The following is a 19,838-nucleotide window of genomic DNA, read 5'->3' as shown; positions in this document are numbered from 1 at the left end:
TTTCGACTCTAGTCTTCTCTCCTTCAGGGATATTTGATTCTTTCCTCCTAGAAATTTGACCAGGGCATGAGACTGACTCGAAGTCACAGGTGCAGGACAAAGCAGGAGGCATTTAGTAGATCTTTTACTTCAGAGGACGTAGGTAACTTGGCAAGCAGGAACACAGGAGGGATTGGTTGGGCCCCTGACATGCGATGGGGTGAGCCTGTGTTCTGTGAAGTGACTTCCTGGGAGGAGGAGCCTCAGGAGAGGTGAGGTGCTTGTGCTGCGGTTGGGGCTTTTCCACACTGCTTGTTGTGGCCACCAGCTAAAGCCCACCAAGGCCTCGGAGACCTTGTTTTGAAAGCGGAGATGTTCATTCCAAAAACGGACTAAATCTTAAAAGAGCCGGAGCAGAGTGGAAGCTGTTGAGCCAAGTGTAGTCTGAGCAGAAGAGGAGCCTTTCAGACTTGAGCCATATATAAACACATGTGGGTGTATACTCGCCCCCCACACCTTCTGTGCAAAATTGGGAACACACGCTACTGCATCTTGCTTGTTCTCACTTGGCAGATCTTGGAGATTGTTCCACATCAGTACATAAAGTACATAGAGATTCGGTCACCCCACAAATACACACCAAGCCCTATTTTCATCAGTGATAAAAAAGTTTTTGCTCTCCAGAAGCTTGTCTCCACCTCCAAGGACCCAGTGGCACCAGATGGTACAGAGTGTTCTGCAAGAAAGTAGCATAGGCCCAGGGATGGTGGCTGCTACAGTGTTGGGTGGTTAATAAAGTAAGCTAGAGAGAAGAAGATGGTATTAATGTTCTAAGGAAGAGAAAAAACATTTACAGTACTCTGCTGTATTTATCGAAAAAATCCACATGGATTGAATTACCCACACAGTTCAAATCTATGTTGTTAAAGGGCCAGCTATAGTTATTCAAGGCAACGGGAACACTTCAACTCTGTGATACACTTTAAAAACCCATAACACAGAGGACATTCTGCAAAATACCGGTGCTTAAGTTATCAAAAGTGATGAAAAACAAGGGCAGAAAACCAGAGGAGATTATGGAGACAGAACTTAGATACAGCGTTGGATCCTGACCCAGAAGGAGGGTGTTAGTTTGAAAACTGGTAAAATACGAGAAAGTCCTGAAGTTCAATTAGTAATGTACCAACAGTAGTTTCTTAATCTTGACTAATGTTTCGTGGTTGTATAAGATGTTAACATTAGGGAAAGCTGGATGAGTGGTATACAGAAAAGCCATATTATTTTCACAACTTTTTGGTGAATCTAAAATTAACGCAAAGTAGAAATGTGAGGGGGCAAAAAAAAAAAAAATACGGTCAGCCTGGTTTCTGAGGCAGGATGTGTACAGACCCTCAGGTAAACAGGCCTGGATGAAAATACCTAGTTCCCCAGCTTCAGACTGTAGCTTTAAGCAAATAAGCACTCAGCCATTGAGTGAAAATTCCTGTGATAATGGCTGCTTCGTAGGGTGTCATAAGAAATAAGATTAAAGTGTTCAGCACTGCCTGGCTCTGAAGAAGCTATTGCTATTCTTAATGCCTGTTGAGTTCTTATGCCAAGGAATGAATGACAGCTGGCTGGAATCCTGGTGGAAAAATGCTGGCAGTTGCTAGAGCATTCTTTATTTCCTGTGATGGGACTTTGCAACTTGTCCTGCTGTTTCCTGGTAACCAGGGATGCAATCAGCCAGGTCTTTGAAAGCAGTTCCTTTCAGAGGTTTGTTTGCAAGGAGAGCCAACTTCCACAGCTTGCGTTGGAACGGAGCAGTCTGTTGGCCACAGGCATGCAGGGCAGGACTCGATGAGCTGTTGCCCACCTGCGACACGGACCATGGGAGCCCAGCCTTGGCAGGTGAGCCTGATGCCAGGGGCTACAGCTGCAACCCCAACCAGGCCCCTAGAAATGGTCCCTACTGCCCTCCTGCCTCCTTTCTCTGACCTGAGCCACGCAAGTCTCCCAAACAAGCCTCCCTGTCTCCCCTCTGGCCCCTGCCTAGCCCTAGACCACATGTTTTGTTACCTGGTCCTGCCACACACTTCACCCTCTCTTGCCCAAGCCAAACCTACTTCCTTTCACTTTTCAGTTCTCTGGGCCTTCAGTCTTCTGCTCATGTTCCCTCCCAGCTTGGCTCTGTCAGCATCTTCTCTCCCCCATTTCACCTATCTTCTGCTCATCTGTTAGAATCAATTCTTCATCCCTCTCAAAGTCACCCTCCTGGGTGCCCCTCAAAGTGCTTCACTAAATTCCTGTGTCACCCCTACTTCCCATGTGCCACCGCTGCCCCCTGTATTCTAATAGCCTATTTTCCCTGTTAATCTGTGAGCTCTGAGAGGGCAAAGTGGGTCTTGTTCAGTGTTTCCAACCCCAGCCCTCAGTCCAGTCTCCAAAGTACGGGCTCAATAATGATTTGTCTAATGAATCACTGAAAGAATAGGTGAGTGGGCTTCCCCCTTCTGTAAACTAAATAGGTTCTATAAACTAGATGGTTTATTATTTTTTTTAATAAATTTTTTGAAGATTTATTTTAGGGAGAGTGCATGGGCGAGCAGTGGGGGAGCGGCAGAGAGATTCTCAAGCCAACTTTGCACTGAGCGTGGAGCCTGACACAGGGCTCAATCCACGATCCTTAGAAGACCTGAGCCGAAACCAAGGGTCAGACTCTTAACTGACTGAGCCACCCAGGTGCCCCTAAACTAGATAGTTTAAAGAGCCTTGGTAGATCCTCGATAAGTTAAAACAAACACGTGTTCCTGTGCTTCAAAGCAATTAAGGAAATCCCCAAGGGCATTCAAGAAATGAGAGGGAAAGTTCATCAAGATGAAATGGATTAGGGAACACAGCTGTAGGCAAAGAAAGTTGGGGTAGCCCTCCTGGCAAATACCAAGTCAGTGCCAGGAAGTTAAGTTTGGGCTCTGCCTTTACCTCTATCAGTCCCAAGGTGAGGGAGCTGGGCTTGACCTTTACAATAATTAGCCAGAAGTCTTCAGATTTCTGGGCAATATGGTCCTAAGTAGGACTGTTCCCGGGCTCTTGGCAAAAGCAAAAGCAAATCCTCTGGAAAGAACCACAATTGAGGCCCTCTGGTTTCCCACAGATGAAGTTCAACCAAGTAGGAACCCCGCCCCCCAAAATACCAACACATGAAAGTAGGCACCAAATGAGAGTCAACAGAAACAGTTTTTTATATACCTCAAAGACTCAATATTAGAATTAAAATATAACCTCAAATGAAATGTTTAAAGAAACAATGGAACAAAAAAGTAGGCAAAATATGCATAATCAGATGGCTTTGACGAGGAAGCAAAGAAAACAATACAATAGTTATTGAAATTAAATACTCAGTGGATGGGTTCCATGGCAGATGAGAGCCAACAGAAGAAAGAATTGCTGAACTACAAAGTCTGAAGAAATTACAAAACAGAGAAGTCCAATGGGATTGGAACTGAATATGTTCCTGCATTGCTCCCTTCCTGTTCTGCCTGAGCGAGAGCATTAGCCTTCCAGTTAGCCTTCGTTGACCTGAGTGATGATGTGGCTCCCTGTCATCTAGGAGTTTACTTTCAAGGTCATTTTCAATCTCTTAATGCAGAATCAGGAAAACCTTTCCCAAGACATGGCTTCAGGGAAGCCATTGACCTTTAGTGGTCCAAAGAGAAGATGGATAATGGACTTAAAATTGGTCAGTTCTGTCTTGGCAAGGAAGGGGCAAGCAGTCTTGTTGCATGTAGTCCTAAGGTGGTAGGATTTGGCTGTTGGATAGTTGTGGAGAGGTAGACTTGAGTTATCAAAGAGTTTTCTAAAAGCTGCTCAAAGAGGGAATACAGCTGCTTAATGAAATAGGGCTCTCCCCATCATTGGAGGCATACAAGCATAAACCAGACCCTCAAAGGTTAGTTACATCAGAATCTCTTAGTGTGGCAGAGACCATTTCCCAATACGCTTTTTCTTCATTTTCTATTGTAAAAAGGAGTCTCAATTTTTAGCTGGATGTATGGCTGATTAAAGACTCCTCAGTGGCAGCTGGGTGGCTCAGTTGGTTAAACATCTGACTCTTGATCTTGGGGTTGTGAGTTCAAACTCCACACTGGACTCCATGCTGGGCATGGAATCTACTTTAAAAAAAATAAAAATAGACTCCTCAGGCGCAGTTAAGTGTGGTCCATATCACTAAGTTGTGGGCAATGAGATGTAAGCAGAATTTGTGTATGCAATTTGCAGGAAGTATCTTTTGGAATTATTAACTATAGTCCCCTATATTATATCCCCAAGACTTACTATAAATATAGGAAGTGTCTTGAATAGGAAAAGGCATACCCTTTTAACCTTTCCTCTAGATAATTGCTTTCAGATCTCTGCTGGAACCTGTCACCTTATACAGACAGGCTCTCCCTGACCATCATAGATGAATTAATGTTCCCCACCTACCCCCCCACCCAGCCATTATTCTCAAGATATTTAACCATTTATTTGCCATATTCATAGCACTTAACTCTACCTGATGTATACATCTATATGTCTAAGTCTAGTGGTCTTCAACCTTGAGCATGCATCAGATTCAGTAGATCTGGGATGGAGGCCTAAAGTTTTGCATTTCTAACAAGATGTTAGGTGCTGCTGCTGTCAGTGGTCCAAAGACCACACTTTGAGAACCACTGGACTTGGCTTTTTAGGTTCACTGCTATATCCCAGTACCAGGAACAGTGCATAAGTGGTGATGGTTTGTAGGTATTTGTTGACTCAGATTATTGGCACTACCTCATTTAATCACTTGGAGGTAAGTACTGTTATTATCCACATTTTACATATAGGGAAACCAAGGGTCAGAGATTAGTGACTTGTGTAGGGACACAGCTAGAAGGGGCAGAGCTGGGATTTAATCCTGTACTTGTCTGTAACCACAGATAGTGCCCTTAATCACTGCACTGTCATATCCCTGGCAGGCTGGGGCTCCGCACAGTCCGACTGGCTAGGAGGTGGAGGAGGAGGATCCTCCTGTCCTCACTTCAGCAGAGGACTGAGAAGTAGATGGCAGCAGAGTCCTGCTCCTAAGGGAGCCTAGCCACTGCCCTTTGGGCACTCATTTATGGGTGACCACTAGGTGGCAGCATCATTCTGATAGGAAGCTGCCTGCTGGGATGGGTACGGTGTCTGGGTTCTGATCTGAATTCTGTCACCGTTAGTTCTCTGGCCCTAGGCATATCCCATGGGTCTGTGGGTAGGCCTCAGTTTCCCCATCTTTACAGAGATTAGATCTCCTTAATCTCTAAAGCGCCCTTGCTGCTCAAATACCATCTCTAAGAGACCAGTACAGCCACTAAAATTCAAATACCCCAAAACCATTTGTACTATTTTTTTCTCCCCCACTGGAAAAAAAACAAGCACTACCACCATCACTCCCCAAAAACTACAGTATACTGCTATAACAGTACTGTCCAAAAGAAATATAATGCAAGCCACAAAACTGAGTCACATGTAATTTCAAATTTTCTAGTAGACGAATTAATACAGTAGAAAATAATTATAATAATATATTTTATTTAATGCAATATATCCAAAATATTTCCATTTTCAACATAATATGAAAATTATCAAGGTATTTTACATTTTTTTTTAAGATTTATTTGACAGCACAAGCAGAGGGAGAGGGAGAACCAGGCCCCCAGCTGAACCTGGAGCCCAAAGCGGGGCTTGATCCCAGGACTCTGGGATCTTGACCCGAGCCGAAGGCAGCCGCTTAACAGACTGAGCCACCCAGGCGCCCCATTTACATTCTTTTCTTATATTAAGTCTTTGAAACCCTGCGCATCTCAATTTAGACTAACCATGTTTAAGGCTTCAACTGCCACATGTGGCTAGTGACTGCCTTATTAGACAGCAGAGCCCTAGAGTATTCATGGCAAATGTTTGTTGAGGTAGGAACTGTGCTGAGTGTTTTATATGCATTATCTTAATCCTCATAGCACCTGATGAGGTAAGGTTTGTCTCTCATTTTTGCTGATGAAGAAACTGAGGCTCAGAGACACTGAGTGTCTTGGCCAAGATCACACATTGCAAGTAAGCAGAAGAGTCTGGATTTGAGCTTGGCTCTGTCTGTTTCCAGAATCTGGGCTTTTCATCATGACATAATCTTCCCCTGATGGTCGATATGCAGTCATGGGGGGCCCACTGACAGGGTTCCAAATCCAGGGAGTGCAAAAGCCTGGGAGCCAACAAGAGAGCCTGTAAGGGTAGAAGGCGAGGCCTTAAGCTGTCATTCTCCCACCCTAGTTATGTATTTGGCAACGTCGAGCTTGCCTGGCAAACCACCAGTGACTCTGTCAAGGAGAAATCATGATCTTAGGAAAATCATATTTGCATGATAACTAATTGAGCTTACAAAAAAAAAACAAAAACAAACCCAAAAGACAAAAAAACCTTGCATCAGAAGAAAATGAAAATTGAGACCTGCAGAACAATAGGATTAAACTGCAGGTGAGTACAGAAGAGGGTAGAATTCCAAGGGCCCAATGGGTCGAGGTTGTAGTAAGGTAAGTGGTGGCTTTCCCTCAGGAAAAATAATGATGATATTAATAGCTAAAATTTATTATGTACTTACCAAGCAACTTAAATGTAGCATCTTATTAATCCTCGTAGTCACACTAGGAAGTAGGTACGACTATTATTACCATGTTGCAGATGCGAAACTGAGGCACGGGACACCAGTAGGTAGCAGAGTTGAGATTTAGCCACAACAACTTGGTCTGGGGTCCGTGTTTTGGATTGCTATGCTATCCTACTGCCTAGAACAGGCTGCTCATGGAGGTAGTGAGCTCTCTGTCTCTGGAGGCATGCAAAAAGATCATCAGGGATGTGAGGATATGCTCAAAAGGGGTCATTCCTGGGTAGGACAGAAGCCTGGTGAACTGATACTAAGCTTGTCTGGAGAGTAATCGTGGAAATTGCCCACATGAAACAAAGATGGGGAAAGAATCACATCTGCCTTTCAAATCTATCCTGTGGGAATTAGGGGTACAGGAGGCATGGCCTTCACTATGACTGGCCAAAGTGAGTAAGGGGTCTGTGGAGGCAGCATGGCATGGTAGTTAAAAGAGAATGGAATCTGCAGGCAGTTCAGACCTATGTTCAGGTCCCAGCTCTGCCACTTACTAGCACCCTTAGCTCATACTTGTATCTCCCTGAGGCTCCTAGGGCTGTTGTGACAATGAAATGGGAAACCATGTTGTGGGAATCCGTTATTCTCAGCCACAGAGGTGAGACACCAAGAGGGAACGAAAGCCAAGAACGAAGGCCTTGGTGTACTTCAGGAAGTTTCACTTTTTCCTCAAATCCAGTAGACAGTGCTGTTGGCAGCATTTGGGAAACGAGCTGGCTGAGCTGCCATGCTGAGGCAGGAGGGCTGAGTCCCGAGAAACAGAAGAACGGGGGTGTCGGGGAGCTGGTTTGGCTGCCATGGAGGGGAGGCACTGGGGAGGAGGCTGGGTGACAGAGTGGCCTTGCTTGGAGGGGTAGCTTCTGCAGAAGCACCTCACTCTGCAGGAGCTGGGCAGGACCCTTCCTCAGCCCCATCTGCCCCTGTCCCATTCCCTCCTGAGTATTTCCCATCCACAAACATGCCCAAAAGCCATGACCTGAGTCCTCTTCCAGCTGCTGCCCCCCACCTCTGTGCTCTCCCTCGTATACTGGCACCATTTCTCCCAGTCACCTCCCGACCCAATTCATTGATCTCCTGTCTCCCATCTCCCATGGCCTCTATGTGGCCACGCCTTCCCCTCCACCTCGTCCTCTCAGCAGTATCTGCCACAGTTGACACTCCCCCTCCACTCCCTTATTGGGATCTGTGAGCACACCCTCTCCTGGCTTTCCTTCTTCCTGACGGCTGCTTTGCTGCACAGGTCAGGGCTGCTCCTCCATGCAGTCTCTAAATGTTGAGAGTCCCTAGAGCTCAGCCCTAGTCCCATGGTTGTGAATAGCATCTACAAGTTGATCGTTTACAAATGTCTTTGTTCACTCTTTTTTTTTTTTTTAAAGATTTTATTTATTTATTTGAGACAGAGAGAATGAGAGAGACGGAGAGCACATGAGAGGGGGGAGGGTCAGAGGGAGAAGCAGGCTCCCCGCCGAGCAGGGAGCCCGATGCGGGACTTGATCCAGGGACTCCAGGATCATGACCTGAGCCGAAGGCAGTCGCTTAACCAACCGAGCCACCCAGGCGCCCCTGTTCACTCTTTTTTTTTTTAAGTTTCAGTCTGGTACCATCAGCCATCTACTTGATGTCTACATGTGGGTGTCACACAGAATACAGCCAAAACCAAACTCTGGAGTCTGCCCGTTCCGGAATGTGCTCTCCCATCTTTCCCATCTTGATGAATGCCACCATCTATTGTGCCCCAGACCCCGGCACCATCTTTGATCTCATCCCCAAAGCAGGTGCTGTCATCTCTCCTTTCAAAACAGCTGTGGAATCCATTCACTTCTCCCCGTCTCTACCACCACCAGAAATCACCACCATCTTTCACCTAAGCTACTTCACTCCTACCTGGTCTCCAGGCTCCCACTCCTGCTCACCTTAACTCTATATGCCACACATTATTTTAAAACATTAACCAAACCCAGCTCTTCAGGACTCACACCCTCTGCTAGCTTCCCCTTGTTTTGAGATAATACCCACTAACACCCAAGCCTGCGTGATCTGGCCCCTGCCTGTCCCATCAACAACATTTGAAATCACTCTCCCCCTTGCTCAAAATGCTCAGACGAACGGCATTTCTTTCTGTTCCTCAAATGTGCCAAGGACTTCCTCTTTCTGTGAATGACATCATCTTCTCTGTCACTCAAGTAGGAATGCTCAGCAGCATCTTGGTCCCATCCCTTTCTCTAGAAAGGCCCAAGTTCAGTCTGGCCCAAGTCCTGTGGACTTTCCTTCTGACCTTTGTAGTCTTCACCCCCTTTCCTCCATGCTCCCAGCCACAGGCTCCATCAGGCCTTGCCTCTCCAGCTTGACTTTTCACCACAGCCTCCTAACTGGTCTCTCTGCCTCCAGCCACAGACCGACCCCTGACCCCTAAGCTTAACCCCAGCCACTGGTAGCCTGGTCTCTGATATGTGACCCCTGCTCCACTCTCTGGAGACTGGGGCTCAACCCTGGCCAGGTGTCTTCAAATGCCCCTGTGTCCTAATGCCTGGCCTAGAACTGGTGCTTGGTACATATTTGTTGGATGAATGAATCATAGGGGAGGACTACTCAGTCCGTCCTGCTCAGAGGCGCTAGCTGAAATCACAAGTCCAACGGCTATTTACCTACCTGCCAGATGGCACCTGGGAGAAGACTCTGGGAGTTCCAGATTCTAAACTGGTTGTAGAACATCTGACCTTGGGCAAATCAGATCCTTTCCTTGCTCAATTGTCCCTTCAATAAGATGGGAAGAAACAGAATAGCTAGTCTCTTTTTTCCCAGAGGCATTGTACTGTATTCAGGGCCTTTTGTTACGAAGTGCTTTCCATCCAGGCTCTCCTTAGACCTTCAAAGCAGTCCCACTAGGCAGTGGGGATTATCTGTCCCTATAGTACAGATTCTCAAGGAAGCAGCCCGAGCCACTGTTAAAACAATCAGATAACAGCACTCCTGCTCAGAGGCTTCCCATGGCTCCTGATTTCACTCAGAGTAAAAGCCAAAGTCATGAACATAGCCACACAGTCTGGCTGCATACATCACTGACCTCACGTCCATGCACTCTCTAGCTCAGTGGCTCCACTCCAGCCATACTAGCCGCCTTCCCCTTCCTCAACCATGCCAAGCACATCCCCACCAAGGGACCTTTGCTCTGCCTGTTTCTTCTGCCGAGGACACTTCCTCAGACATGGGCTTGGTAAACCACCTCACCTCCTTCAAGCCTATCCTCAAATCTGGCTTTGCCAGTGAGGCCCATCCCAACACCCTATAAAGTGCTGCAACCTGTTCCCATCCACCTGCCCCAGCAATACCTTCCCGTTTTCCCAGCTTGCTCGTCTCTCTCAAACAGTATAGTTTACTTGTTTGTCTCCCTCTGGAATGTCAGTTCCATAAAGGCAGAGATAGTTCTCTGCTTTGTTCATTGATGTAGCCCAAGTACCCAGGAGAGTGCCTGGCACAAAGTAGATGTGCAATAAATGTTGAATGAATGAATGAATGAATGAATGAATGAATGAATGAAGTGAAGTAAGTAACTTGCCTGGGGCGGGTATGGCAGATATGAGGCTGGAGACCAGACCTGCTCTTCCCCACAAAGAGCCCCTTTTCTGGCTCTGTGTTCATGGCCCAAGTGTACTAGGATCCATGGAGGCCCCACCTCAGGCCATGTGCGGTGGGGACAGGGCTGGACATGAACAGCCTGCCTGCCACCTGGGGCGGCTCTTCCTCTCAGGGACTTAGGGACTAAGGAGAACAGGATGGGCCTGAGGTCCTGGGAGACTCCACCTCCTGGCTCACCCAAGTGAACTGGCAGGAACTCATGCCTCTGGAGCCTGGAGTATCCAGACCAGGGGAGAGCAGGCCTTTCAACTGACCAGCTCGAAGGCTACAGTATGAGACTCCCAGGAAGGTCCTGGGTGGGAGGATACACATGCTCGAACAAACAGGCTTGCTGCTCCCTTTTGTTGAGCAGCTCCAAAATCTCTACACAGGCAGGGTCCCTGATTCAGATTTAGCAAGTTTGCAGGAAAAATCATACTGAGCTACCAAAATTTTATCGCACAGTCTCTATGTCAGGCATGTGTGTATTAACTCATTCAGTTCTCCCAGCAACCCAGTAAGGTAGGTTCTATTGTATGCCTGTTTTACAGATGAGGAAATGGAGGCAAAAGGGAGTTAAGTAATCTGTTTAAAATCACACATCTAGTAAGTGGTAGAGCCAGAATTTTTTCCTATAAAAAAAAAAACAGAAAAAACAAACCAAACACCAACTTCTGGTAGTTACTGAGAAAGTCCGGCAAAGATACAACACACATTATGTGCCTATGGTGTGAAAGGGCCCACTGTCCCACAAGTGTCAATATAACAGTGATGGGAATGGAATGTCTTCTTAGCAGCCAGCGCAGTTTGTGTGTAGGATTTGTATACAATTGCCTTTTTTCCCCAACCATTTATTATGACAAATTGCAAACATGTAGAAAAGTGATCATTCCTATACCCACATCTATAATCAACTGTTGTTCATTTTATCTATTATCTATCTGTATCTTTCTTCTGAACATTTGAAAATAAGTTGCAAACATCATGTCATGTCACCTCCAAGTATTTCATTCAGCCTTCAGCCCCTAAAAAGAAATATTCACGGGCGCCTGGGTGGCTCAGATGGTTAAGCGTCTGCCTTTGGCTCAGGTCATGATCCCAGGGTCCTGGGATCGAGTCCCACATCGGGCTCCCTGCTCCTTGGGAGCCTGCTTCTCTCTCTCTCTCTGTCTCTCATGAATAAAGAAATAAAATCTTAAAAAAAAAAAAAAAAGAAATATTCACTTAATGGCCGAAAATTCCATTATCACACCTAAAAAAACAATAATTCCCAAATATCCTCTAATAATCTATCCAGATTCACATTTCCTCAGTTTCTCAAAAATACCGTTTGTAGCTTTTTTTTCCCAAACCAGAATCTTGTCAAGATTCACAAATTGCAGGGACGCCTGTGTGGCTCGGTCAGTGAAGTGTCTGCCTTTGGCTCAGGTCATGATCCCAGAGTTCTGGGATCGAATCCCTCACTGGACTCCTTGCTCAGTGGGGAGTCTGCTTCTTCCTCTGCCTCCCGCTCCCTCTGCTTGTGCCCCCTCTCTCTCATTCTCTCTCTCTGATAAATAAAATCTTTTTAAAAAAGATTCACAAATTGGGGCACCTGGGTGGCTCAGTTGGTTAAGCAACTGCCTTCGCCTCAGGTCATGATCCTGGAGTCCCTGGATCGAGTCCCTGGATCGAGTCCCGCATCGGGCTCCCTGCTCGGCAGGCAGTCTGCTTCTCCCTCTGACCCTTCCCCCTCTCATGTGCTTTCTCTCTCTCTCATTCTCTCTCTCTCAAATAAATAAATATTTAAAAAAAAAGATTCACAAATTATATCCGGTTATTACATTTCCTTAATCTTTTTTTAAAGATTTTTTTTTTTTTTGTAATTCTACACCCAACTTGGGGCTCGAACTCACAACCCTGAGATCAAGAGTCCTACGTTCCACTGACTGAGCCAGCTGGTTCCCCTGCATGTCTTTCTTTCTTTTAAGATTAGTTAGGGCGCCTGGATGGCTCAGTTGTTAAACATCTGCCTTCGGCTCGGGTCATGGTCCCAGGGTCCTGGGATCGAGCCCCGCATCAGGCTCCCTGCTCATCGGGAAGCCTGCTTCTTCCTCTCCCACTTGCCGTGCTTATGTTCCCTCTCTCACTGTGTCTCTCTCTGTCAAATAAATAAAATCTTAAAAAAAAAAAAAAAGATTATTTATTTATTTATTTATTTGAGAGAGAGAGCAGAGCGAGCAAGAACATGAGTATGGGGAGAGAGAGAGAGGGAGCACAATTCCAGGACGCTGAGATCATGACCTAAGCGAAGGCAGACGCTTAACCAACTGAGCCACCTAGGCACCCCACCCCTACATTTCTTTAATCTTTTAAAATATAAAACCCTCTCACACACATATCTTTTTCATGGCATTGACCCTTTGATGGTAACAGTCACTGTCTTGCAGACTGTCCCTGGAATTTTTTATTTCCTCATGGTGTCATTTAACTTGTTCTTCTACCCCTCTAATTACTGTAAACTGGAACTTAGGTCTAAAGGTAGATTCAGATTAATGATTTTTTAGAAAAGATATTTCCTGGATGATGCCGAGTATTACACCCCATTAGGAAACATAATGTCAGGTTGTCCCACTGTTGGTGATACTAAAAGTTTGGTCACTTGGTAGTGACAGCAGTAAAGTGCCGTTCCCTCTTTGCCACCAGCAGGGACCCCTGGGATGATACTGCTGTGTGTGGATATCCTGTCGCCCTGCAACATTTCATCTCATGGTTTTGGCATCCATTGGTGGCCCTTGCCTGAACCAGCTATTACACTGTTATAAAAAGGTGATTTTCTAATTCTATATTTTCTTTTATGTTAGTTTTCTTGCATTCTTATGTAAAGAAGAATTTTTCTTTATCAACTGGGATTGAATTATAGTTTCTTCCAAAGAGGCAAGGTGAATTATTCTAATTGATTCTGGAATTGTCGCATATTTGGCTGGCAGGTGCCCATTCGAGTTGGATCCTGGATCCTTCTTCTTTTTTAAAGGAGTTCCATTTTAAAGATTTTATTTATTTAGAGAGAGAGCATGAGCATCAGGGAGGGGCAGAGAGGGAGGGAGAGAGAGAATCTCAAGCAGATTCTGCATTGAGTGTGGAGCCCGACTCAGGGCTCTCTCTATCTTACGACCCTGAGATCATGACCTGAGCTGAAATCAAGAGTCAGACTGTCAACTGACTGAGCCACCCAGTTGCCCCAGATCCTGGATCCTTCTGACAAATCCCAGTAGTCTGAGCATTTCTTTGTTTTCTGGAAAAAAAGATGTCTCCAACACACCTACCTGTACTTTCTTTTCCTCTACCCTGTGATCCAGCTATTGGAACTTGGGTGTGAATACAGGAAGTCTGCCCCAGAGTTCTTTTGTTTAACTGCAGGGGCTAGTCTCAGCTCTGTGTGACCTTGCTGTGTGACCTTGGGTCAGTTCCTTTCCCCTTCTGAGCCAGACTTTCTCCATCTGAAAAATGGGGAGCTGAATCCTGCCTTAACCCTGTATCCCCCTAAGGATGGGTCACATACCAAGCCTTCCTACTTTCCATCACTTTGTCTCCTTCCCCATGCAAGGAGAGGGGTGGCACAGGACTCCTACACTGGGCAGTGGGGCCTATATGACAACTGACATACTACCCTACAATTAGAAAAGATGGAGGGAGCCCTCTCCCGCCAATCCTGGGGAAAGTCAGTCTTGGGGTATACCCTCCTGGCTGGAATTAGTCTACAGCCTCCTCTGGGCAAGGCCAGGTTGATCTTTGGGGACATCCTCAGCCTTGACCTAAAGTTGCTTCACAAGGGAAAGGGTTTGGGGGCACCTGGGTGGCTCAGTCGGTTAAGCGTCTGCCTTCGGCTCAGGTCGTGATCCCAGGGTCCTGGGATCAAGCCCGGTGATGGGCTCCCTGCTCAGTGGGGAGTCTGCTTCTCCCTCTGCCTGCCGCTCCCCCTGCTTGTGCTCTCTCTCTCTGTGTCAAATAAATAAATAAAACCTTTAAAAAAAAAACAAGGGAAAGGGTTTGCGCTGCCATTTTTATTTTCACAATCAGCCTAGAATCAACTGTTGCATTTTTTCTTTATTTTTAAATTTGGTTTTACTTTGTATCCAAGTTACAAATTTACATATTTAAAGAATCAAATACTCTATAAGGCTTGCTGTGAAAAATAGCATTTCCTCACCTTCCTCTTCATACTACTTTAAACTTTTTTAGCCGATTCTTTTGGTATTTAACTCTGTACCTCTGAATAGCTTCTGGTATTACTTCCTGATTTTTCAATTTTAAACATTATCTGGTTGGTTTTTCACAGTGGAAGATGAAGATTTAGCCCTCTTTCCTCCTCTGTCCCTCTCTGTCACTCCTTCTGTCCTTTCATCCTCCCTTATGCCTCTATTGTATGTTTGGTTATGTATGATCAGCATTTAATGTTCACCATATTATGACAGTGTGTACATCATTCAATTTGAGCTACACAGTATACTAGGATTACTAACATTTCCTAAATAACTTTTGTTTTCCCAAGACTTAATAGTTGTCTTGGTTTTTCATTTATTTAATATTCTTTCTTTTTTTTAATTAAATTTTTTATTTTAATTCCAGTAGAGTTAACATACAGTGTTGTATTAGTTCCAGCAGTACAATAGAGTGATTCAACAATTCTGTACATTACTCAGGGCTCATCATGATAAGTGTACTCTTCAGTCTCCATTACCTCTTTCACCCATCCCCTACCCACCTCCTCTCTCGTAACCATCAGTTTGTTGTCTATAGGTAAGAGTCTGTTTCTTGGGGCGCCTGGGTGGCTCAGTTGTTAAGCGTCTGCCTTCGGCCCAGGTCATGATCCCAGGGTCCTGGGATCGTGCCGCACATCCGGCTCCCTGCCCCACGGGAAGCCTGCTTCTCCCTCTCCTGCTCTCCCTGCTTGTGTTCCCTCTCTCACTGTGTCTCTGTCAAATAAATAAATAAAATCTTAAAGAAAAAAAGTCTGTTTCTTGGTTTGTCTCTCTTTTTTCTTTTCCTTTGCTCATTTTCTTTTGTTTCTTAAATTCTACATAAGAGTGAAATCATATATTTCTCTTTCTCTGACTTAGTTGCTTAGTATACTCTCTAGCTCCCTTCATGTTGTTGCAAATGGCAAGACTTCAATTTTTTATGGCTGAATAATATTCAGTTGTGTTTCATTCCATCTTCTTATCCATCATCTTTTGATGGACACTTGGGCTGCTTCAGTAGTTTGGCTGTTGTAAATAATGGTGCAATAAACATAGGGATGCATGTATCCCTTTGAATTCGTGTTTTTGCATTTTTTGGGTAAATACCTAGTAATGAGATTGCTGGATTGTAGGGTAGTTCTATTTTTAGCTTTTTGAGGAACCTCCATACAGTTTTCCAGGATGGCTGTACCAGTTCACGTTCCCACCAACGGTGCATGAGTGTTCCTCTATTTACTTAATTTTCTATGAAATTATAATTTAATCTCATATACTCCCAAAATTGCATCTCAGTACATCCAGGCATATCAGATATCTATCAAGTTTGTCACGTTGAGGAGATGTCTTTCAGAGAGCTCTTGGGCCTGATCCAATGTAGATATTTTGTTTTACTCCTAGAATTTCTGTGTGCCACTCTCCTGGACATTCCCATTCCCTCTCACTAATTGAATTTCAGTTTCCTGTGTCCCAGGTCTTCTCTTATTTTTAGTGAACTTCATTTTGGTAGAGCATAACTTCCTGAAGCTTTCTGAGAAAGGAAAATTTTTGAGATATTGAGTGTCTGAGAATATCTTAATGACACCCTCACATATTTGATAATTTGGCTTAGTAGGGTGGAAATCATTTTCCCATAGACTTTTGAGGGCATTGCTCCAATATCTTCTGGTGTCCAGGGTCGCTGTTAAGAAGTCCAAAGTCATTGTGATTCCTGGGTTTTTATATGTGGGTTTTTTTTTTTTTCCTTTTTGGAAATTTGGAATTTGTGGACTCTTCTTTGTCTTTATTTTTCTGAAACCTCCACCATGATGTCCCTTCGTTTGAAACTATTTTATGCCTTTTCCTTGGTACTCACTGGGCCCTTTCAGTTTGGAAATGTATGTCCTTGACTTCTGGAAATGGTACTGAGTTATTTCACTGATGGTTTCTTCCCCCTGATTTTCTCTGTTCTCTATTTCTTAAGCTCTGAGAATATTTGGCTGTTGGGTTTCTCAGATTGGCTTTAATTCTCTTTTCTTTCTGATTTTTCTTTTTATCCTTGTGGGAAATTTATCTTTCTGAAACATTAAAAAATCTTCATCTTCCATCTACCAATTATTTAATATCTGCCCTTGTACTTTTAATCTTCAATAGCTGTATTTTTCTTCTAATAGCACCTATATCTTTATAGCATCCTATTCTTGTTTCATGGGTACAGTATCATCTTTTATGTCCCTAAGGCTATTCATGGCCATTTGTTTTCCTCCATGGTGCTTTTTTGGGGTTTGGTTATTTGTTTAGTTCATTCTCTTTTATGTTGGAGGCTTTCTTCAGATGTTCCATGATCCTTGATTGTCTAAAAAACCAAATGGAAGCCGTGATCCATGAGTAGGGCTTATCTGCTGAGGGCTTCCCTATAGCATTACCTGTTCATTGGGGAACCCCCAATGTTAGAATATTTAGATCATTCCTCCTGGTATGGTCATGTTCCCCAAAGAAGGATCTTTCCAAGTATTACTGAAGGGAGAGGCCTGCCTTCTAGCATTCTGGGAACTGGGAGGGGGAGACGGTTGGGACTCTCAGCTTTAGTACTGGCCCATGCTCTTTACTACGCCTGGGGATAAACTTCCAGTCTTCTCTCAGAGAGGGGGAGGGAGAGGAAGTGGGTATCCAACTGTTTCATAAACAGACTTCCAACCAGTCCTCTTCCTCTTAGCCCCACCTTTACTCCCACCCAGTTGCCTAACGTCCCAATTCCTGAGCCTGTTCTGCCATGTAAATAGGTAGCTTCTCAGCTTTTCTAGCTGCAGGTTTAAGATTTAGCTTTCTGGAGTCTGCTACGAGATTTACCACTAGTCTATATGCTCTCCAGCTTCCAAAATTCTGCTGCTGTTTTCTCTTCTGTCCTCTTTGTCCTTAGAGTTTACATTAAAAAAAAAAAAAAAGTCATTTGTGAGAGGAAGCAAAGCTATATATGTGTTCTAGCCATCCTTACCAAGAAATCTTTTTTTAAGTTGAGGTATAATTCACATACCACAATATTCAAGCTTTTAAAATTGTACAACTCAGTGGTTTTCCATATATCCATAAAGTTGTGTAACCATCAACACTATCTAATTCCAGAATATTTTCATCACCCCAAAAGGAAACCCTGTACCCGTTAACAATCATCTTCTATACCCCCCTCCTGCCCCCTCCCCACCCAGCCCCTGGCAGCCACTAATCTACCTTCTGTCTCTATGGATTTGCCTATTCTAGACATTTCGCAGAAATAGAATCATACAATATGTAGCCTTTTATGTCTGGTTTATTTCCTTTCGCATAATGTTTTCCAAATTCAAACATTTTGTGGCATGAATCAGTACTTCATTGTTTTTTAAAAACAACAATTCTGTTGAGATTTTAACTCCTCTTTATGGCTAAATAATATTCTATTGTGTGGATATGCCATGTTTTATTCACTCACTCATCAGTTGATGGCTATTTGGGTTGTTTTCACTTTTGGACTACTAGGAATAATGGCGCTATGAATATTGGTGTACAATTTTTTGTGGGGGGGGTATGTTTTCATTTCTCTTGTGTAGAGATCTAGGAGCAGAATTACTGGGTCACATGATAACTCTGTTTAATTTTTTGAGGAATTATCAAATTGTTTTTCAAAGTAGCTGTACCATTTTATTTTATTTTATTTTTTTAAAGATTTTATTTATTTATTTGACAGAGACAGAGACAGCGAGAGCAGGAACACAAGCAGGGGGAGTGGGAGAGGGAGAAGCAGGCTTCCTGCTGAGCCGGGAGCCCGATGTGGGACTTGATCCCAGGACCCTGGGATCATGACCTGAGCCGAAGGCAGTCGCTTAACCAACTGAGCCACCCAGGCGCCCTCCATTTTATTTTTTTAAAGTAAACTCTGTCCCCAACGTGGTGCTCGAACTCACAACCCTGAGATCAAGAGTCACATGCTCTATGGACTGAGCCAGCCAGGCGCTCCAGCTGCACCATTTTACGTTCCCACCAGCAATAATGACAGTTCCACTTTTTCCACATCTTGACAACACTTGTTATCGTCTGTCTTTTTGTTGGTAGCCGTCACAGTGGGTGTGAAGTGGCACCTTACGGTGGCTTTGATTTTGCATTTCCCCAATGACTAGTGATGGGGAGCATCTTTTCATGTGCTTATTGACCATTTGCACATCTTTGGAGAAAAATCTACTGAAATCCTTTGCCCAGTTGGAATCAGGTTGTCTTGTGACTATTGAGTTCTAATATCTCTTCATATATTCTGGACATTAGATCCTCATCAGATATATAATATGTAAATATTTTCTCCTATTTTATGGGCTGACTTTTCACTTTCTTAATAGTGACCTTTGAAATACACACACTATTTTTCTTTGTCACTTGTCTTTTAAGAAATGTTTTTCAAAAGTCTTATTTTAAAAATAGCTTTATTGAGATATAATCGACACATAATAAACTTTACGAATTTAAAGGGCACAATTTAAGCTTTGCGCAGTGGCAGTATCGTAGCCAATGAGGTTTATCCGAGGCGTGATTATTGCTAATTGAAAACTTTTCCCTAAAGGGCACAATTTGGCAAGCTTTGACAAATGCATACATCATGAAAATAGCTCTACAATCAAGATAATGCCCCCCACAGTTTCTTTGTATCCCTTTGTCATCCCTCCTTTTTGTCCCTTCTTGTACTGCCCCCCACCCCCATCCTCAGGTAACTACTCATCTCTTCTCTATCACTGTAAATTAGTTTGCATTTCCTAGAATTTTATCTAAATGGAATCATACAGTATATACTCTTTTTTTTTTAAAGATTATTTATTTATTTATTCATGAGAGATAGAGAGAGAGAGAGGCAGAGGCAGAGGGAGAAGCAGGCTCCCCGCGGAGCAGGGAGCCCCATGCGGGACTCAATCCCAGGACCCTTAACCGACTGAGGCAGACGTTTAACCGACTGAGCCACCCAGGCATCCCAGTATATACTCTTTTGTTCTGGCTTCTTTCATATAGCGTAATTATTTTGAGATTCATCCAGGTTGGTGTGAGTATCAACAGTTCATTCCTTTATATTGCTGAGTAGTATTCCATTGTATGAATGAACCACAGTTTGTTTATCTAGTCACCTGTTGATGGACATTTGGGTTGTTTCCAGTTTGGGGCTATTAGGAACATTTGTGCTCAAGTTTGTATGGATACATAATTTCATTTGTCTTGATTATCCAGAAAATATCTGGTAAATATTTGAGTAACAGTTTCATTTCTTGAGCATCTCCTATGGTACCAGGCTCTGTGCTAAATGCTTACTTAATCTTACATCGCTGCAAGTTTAGTGTTATTGTCCT

General features: G+C 44.1%; 1 pseudogene; it reads left to right on the top strand.

Annotated features, from left to right (window-relative positions):
• Positions 1 to 18,985: 18,985 nt before the first annotated feature.
• On the top strand, positions 18,986 to 19,101 carry LOC118006845 (annotated as a pseudogene).
• Positions 19,102 to 19,838: the final 737 nt, after the last annotated feature.

Source organism: Mirounga leonina, unplaced genomic scaffold (genome assembly GCF_011800145.1).
Source record: "Mirounga leonina isolate KUSES-001 unplaced genomic scaffold, KU_Mleo_1.0 Mir_99, whole genome shotgun sequence".
Lineage (NCBI taxonomy): Eukaryota > Metazoa > Chordata > Mammalia > Carnivora > Phocidae > Mirounga > Mirounga leonina.
Note: the sequence above shows the minus strand (reverse complement) of the source record. Positions and strands in the feature narration are given on the sequence as shown.